This window comes from Protomyctophum parallelum (genome assembly GCF_964188405.1).
Source record: "Protomyctophum parallelum genome assembly, chromosome: 2".
NCBI classification, from domain to species: domain Eukaryota; kingdom Metazoa; phylum Chordata; class Actinopteri; order Myctophiformes; family Myctophidae; genus Protomyctophum; species Protomyctophum parallelum.
The window spans coordinates 51,628,551-51,637,081 of NC_139699.1; positions in this window are offsets into that span (position 1 = coordinate 51,628,551).

The following is an 8,531-nucleotide window of genomic DNA, read 5'->3' on the forward strand; positions in this document are numbered from 1 at the left end:
AGACGCACGTCTAATATTCCAAATGGCTGGTTAAATATAAGTTCCCGATTATACCTTACATGCCAGTGTAGCTCAAAAGATAAATCTGAGGTTTGTAATCCAAAGGTTACTGGTTCAAAACTCCATCAAAACTAATACTCAACCAATGCTGCAGTAATTTGAACTTTTCAAGGCTCGAATAAAAAATAAAAACTCAAAAGCACCAGGAGACATGTGCTGAATGCCCAAAGGTGCGTTGGCGTAATGGTGTGGAGCGCTTGACCCGTTGCCTCTGCTACAGGCAGTTGGCAGGTTCAAGTCCCATGTCATGACATCAAGGTGCTGGAGGACCATCGGGAGACGGTGCTCTCTCCCCCTGTTTCCTGAAAAGTAACAGTCGGGGGTTATGTTTGAAAGAACCCTGTCCACCTAACATTTTACAGATAAGAATTAGGTCAAACGTTTACAAATAAAATTGCAATGCATTTTGGCCCATCTGACAGAATAGTCTGTGTATTTGCATACTGGGCCCCGATTATAATCGTCGACAATGGCAATGTCATTTTTCTTGACTTTTGACAATGAAAAAACTACACTATAGTATATTTGTTTAATAATCGTCGCAAAAACCATGAACTATAGTTCATGATTTTCGCAACGATTTCAAAAACCAATATGAAAATGATGAAAAAACGACATATTATAGTTCATGGTTTTGGCCCATCATCTGACAGAATAGGTTGTGTATTTGCATACTGGGCCCTGATTGGTGGCCCAAAACTTGGTTGGAAAGTCCCTCTTTTATGTCTGGCTTCCAGGCCAGTTGGAAAAGGGCACACTGAGAGGTGGTAAGAGTATGTTAAATTGGACATTTTCATGGTAAAAGGTTAGCTGGACAGGGTTCTTTCAGACATAAGCCCCAACCGTTACATCTCAGGAAACAGGGGGAGAGAGCACCGTCTCCCGATGGTCCTCCAGCACCTTGATGTCATGACATGGGACTTGAACCTGCCAACTGCCTGTAGCAGAGGCAACGGGCCAAGCGCTCCACACCATTACGCCAACACACCTTTGGGCATTCAGCACATGTCTCCTGGTGCTTTTGAGTTTTTATTTTTTATTCAAGCCTTGAAAAGTTCAAATTACTGCAGCATTGAGCTGTAGGATGAACTGGACTTGAACATGGAATGTCTGTACTGAAAGCCTGATGATTAGACCACTGCACCATCAGTCAGACACTCTCAGGCAAAGTCTCCTGGTAATTTTGAAGTGATCTTTTGTTTGTTAGCCTTCAGTTAGTAAAGTTTAAATAACACAGAATCATATTAATCAGATGTTTCTTAGCGCTGTTGAGGTCTTCTTTTATATGATAGTGTAACAGCCGGGAATCGAACCCTGGTCTCCCACGTGGAAAGCCAACATCTTAACCACTGCGACAATTAGAGTTTTGAGGTCATCAGGCTGAGGCTGTGAGCCACTGCTATACAATAAAAAAAATAAAAAAACGATGGGCTATAACCCATGTTTTGTTTTCATTTTTTTCGAATCCTCAAAAATGATGAAAAACGGCGTGCTATAGTATGCCGTACGGTATGGGCTATAGCCCATGGTAAAAAATTATGAAAAACGAGGATAACTTTTTTTTCAAAAATTTAAAAAAACGATGGGCTATAACCCATGTTTATTTTTTTCTTCATTTTTTTCAAATCCTCAAAAATGATGAAAAACGGCGTGCTATAGTATGCCGTACGGTATGGGCTATAGCCCATGGTCAAAAATTATGAAAAACGAGGATAACTTTTTTTTCAAAAATTCAAAAAACGATGGGCTATAACCCATGTTTTTTTTTTCTTCGTTTTTTTAAAATCCTCAAAAATGATGAAAAACGGCGTGCTATAGTATGCCGTACGGTATGGGCTAAAGCCCATGGTCAAAAATGATGAAAAACGAGGTTAAAAAAATAATTCAAAAATTCAAAAAACCATGGGCTATAACCCATGTTTTGTTTTTTTCATTTTTTTTTCAAATCCTCAAAAATGATGAAAAACGGCGTGCTATAGTATGCCGTACGGTATGGGCTATTAGACGAGCGTCTAAAAAGGGGATAAAAAACGTCAAAAAATAGACGTGTTTTAGACGTCTATTTTTAGACGTTTCTTAGATGTCTATTTTTAGACGTTTTTTATCCCATTTTTAGACGCACGTCTAATATTCCAAATGGTTGGTTAAATATAAGTTCCCGATTATACCTTACATGCCAGTGTGCCTCAAAAGATAAATCTGAGGTTTGTAATCCAAAGGTTACTGGTTCAAAACTCCATCAAAACTAATACTCAACCAATGCTGCAGTAATTTGGACTTTTCAAGGCTTGAATAAAAAATAAAAACTCAAAAGCACCAGGAGACATGTGCTGAATGCCCAAAGGTGCGTTGGCGTAATGGTGTGGAGCGCTTGACCCGTTGCCTCTGCTACAGGCAGTTGGCAGGTTCAAGTCCCATGTCATGACATCAAGGTGCTGGAGGACCATCGGGAGACGGTGCTCTCTCCCCCTGTTTCCTGAAAAGTAACAGTCGGGGGTTATGTTTGAAAGAACCCTGTCCACCTAACATTTTACAGATAAGAATTAGGTCAAACGTTTACAAATAAAATTGCAATGCATTTTGGCCCATCTGACAGAATAGTCTGTGTATTTGCATACTGGGCCCCGATTATAATCGTCGACAATGGCAATGTCATTTTTCTTGACTTTTGACAATGAAAAAACTACACTATAGTATATTTGTTTAATAATCGTCGCAAAAACCATGAACTATAGTTCATGATTTTCGCAACGATTTCAAAAACCAATATGAAAATGATGAAAAAACGACATATTATAGTTCATGGTTTTGGCCCATCATCTGACAGAATAGGTTGTGTATTTGCATACTGGGCCCTGATTGGTGGCCCAAAACTTGGTTGGAAAGTCCCTCTTTTATGTCTGGCTTCCAGGCCAGTTGGAAAAGGGCACACTGAGAGGTGGTAAGAGTATGTTAAATTGGACATTTTCATGGTAAAAGGTTAGCTGGACAGGGTTCTTTCAGACATAAGCCCCAACCGTTACATCTCAGGAAACAGGGGGAGAGAGCACCGTCTCCCGATGGTCCTCCAGCAACTTGATGTCATGACATGGGACTTGAACCTGCCAACTGCCTGTAGCAGAGGCAACGGGCCAAGCGCTCCACACCATTACGCCAACGCACCTTTGGGCATTCAGCACATGTCTCCTGGTGCTTTTGAGTTTTTATTTTTTATTCAAGCCTTGAAAAGTTCAAATTACTGCAGCATTGAGCTGTAGGATGAACAGGACTTGAACATGGAATGTCTGTACTGAAAGCCTGATGATTAGACCACTGCACCATCAGTCAGACACTCTCAGGCAAAGTCTCCTGGTAATTTTGAAGTGATCTTTTGTTTGTTAGCCTTCAGTTAGTAAAGTTTAAATAACACAGAATCATATGGATCAGATGTTTCTTAGCGCTGTTGAGGTCTTCTTTTATATGATAGTGTAACAGCCGGGAATCGAACCCTGGTCTCCCACGTGGAAAGCCAACATCTTAACCACTGCGACAATTAGAGTTTTGAGGTCATCAGGCTGAGGCTGTGAGCCACTGCTATACAATAAAAAAAATAAAAAAACGATGGGCTATAACCCATGTTTTGTTTTCATTTTTTTCGAATCCTCAAAAATGATGAAAAACGGCGTGCTATAGTATGCCGTACGGTATGGGCTATAGCCCATGGTAAAAAAATGATGAAAAACGAGGATAACTTTTTTTTCAAAAATTAAAAAAACGATGGGCTATAACCCATGTTTTTTTTTTTCTTCATTTTTTTCAAATCCTCAAAAATGATGAAAAACGGCGTGCTATAGTATGCCGTACGGTATGGGCTATAGCCCATGGTCAAAAATTATGAAAAACGAGGATAACTTCTTTTTTTTAAATTCAAAAAACGATGGGCTATAACCCATGTTTTGTTTTTTTCATTTTTTTTTCAAATCCTCAAAAATGATGAAAAACGGCGTGCTATAGTATGCCGTACGGTATGGGCTATAGCCCATGGTCAAAAATTATGAAAAACGAGGATAACTTTTTTTTCAAAAATTCAAAAAACGATGGGCTATAACCCATGTTTCTTTTTTTTCTTCGTTTTTTTCAAATCCTCAAAAATGATGAAAAACGGCGTGCTATAGTATGCCGTACGGTATGGGCTAAAGCCCATGGTCAAAAATGATGAAAAACAAGGTTAAAAAAAGAATTCAAAAATTCAAAAAACGATGGGCTATAACCCATGTTTTGTTTTTTTCATTTTTTTTTCAAATCCTCAAAAATGATGAAAACGGCGTGCTATAGTATGCCGTACGGTATGGGCTATAGCCCATGGTAAAAAATGATGAAAAACGAGGATAACTTTTTTTTCAAAAATTAAAAAAACGATGGGCTATAACCCATGTTTTTTTTTTCTTCATTTTTTTCAAATCCTCAAAAATGATGAAAAACGGCGTGCTATAGTATGCCGTACGGTATGGGCTATAGCCCATGGTCAAAAATTATGAAAAACGAGGATAACTTTTTTTTCAAAAATTCAAAAAACGATGGGCTATAACCCATGTTTTTTTTTTCTTCGTTTTTTTTAAATCCTCAAAAATGATGAAAAACGGCGTGCTATAGTATGCCGTACGGTATGGGCTAAAGCCCATGGTCAAAAATGATGAAAAACGAGGTTAAAAAAATAATTAAAAAATTAAAAAAAACCATGGGCTATAACCCATGTTTTGTTTTTTTCATTTTTTTTTCAAATCCTCAAAAATTATGAAAAACGGCGTGCTATAGTATGCCGTACGGTATGGGCTATTAGACGAGCGTCTAAAAAGGGGATAAAAAACGTCTAAAAATAGACGTCTAAAACACGTCTAAAAATAGACGTGTTTTAGACGTCTATTTTTAGACGTTTCTTAGATGTCTATTTTTAGACGTTTTTTATCCCATTTTTAGACGCACGTCTAATATTCCAAATGGATGGTTAAATATAAGTTCCCGATTATACCTTACATGCCAGTGTGGCTCAAAAGATAAATCTGAGGTTTGTAATCCAAAGGTTACTGGTTCAAAACTCCATCAAAACTAATACTCAACCAATGCTGCAGTAATTTGAACTTTTCAAGGCTCGAATAAAAAATAAAAACTCAAAACTCAAAAGCACCAGGAGACATGTGCTGAATGCCCAAAGGTGCGTTGGCGTAATGGTGTGGAGCGCTTGACCCGTTGCCTCTGCTACAGGCAGTTGGCAGGTTCAAGTCCCATGTCATGACATCAAGGTGCTGGAGGACCATCGGGAGACGGTGCTCTCTCCCCCTGTTTCCTGAAAAGTAACAGTCGGGGGTTATGTTTGAAAGAACCCTGTCCACCTAACATTTTACAGATAAGAATTAGGTCAAACGTTTACAAATAAAATTGCAATGCATTTTGGCCCATCTGACAGAATAGTCTGTGTATTTGCATACTGGGCCCCGATTATAATCGTCGACAATGGCAATGTCATTTTTCTTGACTTTTGACAATGAAAAAACTACACTATAGTATATTTGTTTAATAATCGTCGCAAAAACCATGAACTATAGTTCATGATTTTCGCAACGATTTCAAAAACCAATATGAAAATGATGAAAAAACGACATATTATAGTTCATGGTTTTGGCCCATCATCTGACAGAATAGGTTGTGTATTTGCATACTGGGCCCTGATTGGTGGCCCAAAACTTGGTTGGAAAGTCCCTCTTTTATGTCTGGCTTCCAGGCCAGTTGGAAAAGGGCACACTGAGAGGTGGTAAGAGTATGTTAAATTGGACATTTTCATGGTAAAAGGTTAGCTGGACAGGGTTCTTTCAGACATAAGCCCCAACCGTTACATCTCAGGAAACAGGGGGAGAGAGCACCGTCTCCCGATGGTCCTCCAGCACCTTGATGTCATGACATGGGACTTGAACCTGCCAACTGCCTGTAGCAGAGGCAACGGGCCAAGCGCTCCACACCATTACGCCAACGCACCTTTGGGCATTCAGCACATGTCTCCTGGTGCTTTTGAGTTTTTATTTTTTATTCAAGCCTTGAAAAGTTCAAATTACTGCAGCATTGAGCTGTAGGATGAACTGGACTTGAACATGGAATGTCTGTACTGAAAGCCTGATGATTAGACCACTGCACCATCAGTCAGACACTCTCAAGCAAAGTCTCCTGGTAATTTTGAAGTGATCTTTTGTTTGTTAGCCTTCAGTTAGTAAAGTTTAAATAACACAGAATCATATTAATCAGATGTTTCTTAGCGCTGTTGAGGTCTTCTTTTATATGATAGTGTAACAGCCGGGAATCGAACCCTGGTCTCCCACGTGGAAAGCCAACATCTTAACCACTGCGACAATTAGAGTTTTGAGGTCATCAGGCTGAGGCTGTGAGCCACTGCTATACAATAAAAAAAATCAAAAAACGATGGGCTATAACCCATGTTTTGTTTTCATTTTTTTCGAATCCTCAAAAATGATGAAAAACGGCGTGCTATAGTATGCCGTACGGTATGGGCTATAGCCCATGGTAAAAAATGATGAAAAACGAGGATAACTTTTTTTTCAAAAATTAAAAAAACGATGGGCTATAACCCATGTTTTTTTTTTTCTTCATTTTTTTCAAATCCTCAAAAATGATGAAAAACGGCGTGCTATAGTATGCCGTACGGTATGGGCTATAGCCCATGGTCAAAGATTAGGAAAAACGAGGTTAAAAAAATATTTCAAATTTTCAAAAAACGATGGGCTATAACCCATGTTTTGTTTTTTAATTTTTTTTTTAAAATCCTCAAAAATGATGAAAAACGGCGTGCTATAGTATGCCGTACGGTATGGGCTAAAGCCCATGGCCAAAAATGATGAAAAACGAGGTTAAAAAAATTATTCAAAAATTCAAAAAACCATGGGCTATAACCCATGTTTTGTTTTTTTCATTTTTTTTTCAAATCCTCAAAAATTATGAAAAACGGCGTGCTATAGTATGCCGTACGGTATGGGCTATTAGACGAGCGTCTAAAAAGGGGATAAAAAACGTCTAAAAATAGACGTCTAAAACACGTCTAAAAATAGACGTGTTTTAGACGTCTATTTTTAGATGTCTATTTTTAGACGTTTTTTATCCCATTTTTAGACGCACGTCTAATATTCCAAATGGCTGGTTAAATATAAGTTCCCGATTATACCTTACATGCCAGTGTAGCTCAAAAGATAAATCTGAGGTTTGTAATCCAAATGTTACTGGTTCAAAACTCCATCAAAACTAATACTCAACCAATGCTGCAGTAATTTGAACTTTTCAAGGCTTGAATAAAAAAGAAAAACTCAAAAGCACCAGGAGACATGTGCTGAATGCCCAAAGGTGCGTTGGCGTAATGGTGTGGAGCGCTTGACCCGTTGCCTCTGCTACAGGCAGTTGGCAGGTTCAAGTCCCATGTCATGACATCAAGGTGCTGGAGGACCATCGGGAGACGGTGCTCTCTCCCCCTGTTTCCTGAAAAGTAACAGTCGGGGGTTATGTTTGAAAGAACCCTGTCCACCTAACATTTTACAGATAAGAATTAGGTCAAACGTTTACAAATAAAATTGCAATGCATTTTGGCCCATCTGACAGAATAGTCTGTGTATTTGCATACTGGGCCCCGATTATAATCGTCGACAATGGCAATGTCATTTTTCTTGACTTTTGACAATGAAAAAACTACACTATAGTATATTTGTTTAATAATCGTCGCAAAAACCATGAACTATAGTTCATGATTTTCGCAACGATTTCAAAAACCAATATGAAAATGATGAAAAAACGACATATTATAGTTCATGGTTTTGGCCCATCATCTGACAGAATAGGTTGTGTATTTGCATACTGGGCCCTGATTGGTGGCCCAAAACTTGGTTGGAAAGTCCCTCTTTTATGTCTGGCTTCCAGGCCAGTTGGAAAAGGGCACACTGAGAGGTGGTAAGAGTATGTTAAATTGGACATTTTCATGGTAAAAGGTTAGCTGGACAGGGTTCTTTCAGACATAAGCCCCAACCGTTACATCTCAGGAAACAGGGGGAGAGAGCACCGTCTCCCGATGGTCCTCCAGCACCTTGATGTCATGACATGGGACTTGAACCTGCCAACTGCCTGTAGCAGAGGCAACGGGCCAAGCGCTCCACACCATTACGCCAACGCACCTTTGGGCATTCAGCACATGTCTCCTGGTGCTTTTGAGTTTTTATTTTTTATTCAAGCCTTGAAAAGTTCAAATTACTGCAGCATTGAGCTGTAGGATGAACTGGACTTGAACATGGAATGTCTGTACTGAAAGCCTGATGATTAGACCACTGCACCATCAGTCAGACACTCTCAGGCAAAGTCTCCTGGTAATTTTGAAGTGATCTTTTGTTTGTTAGCCTTCAGTTAGTAAAGTTTAAATAACACAGAATCATATTAATCAGATGTTTCTT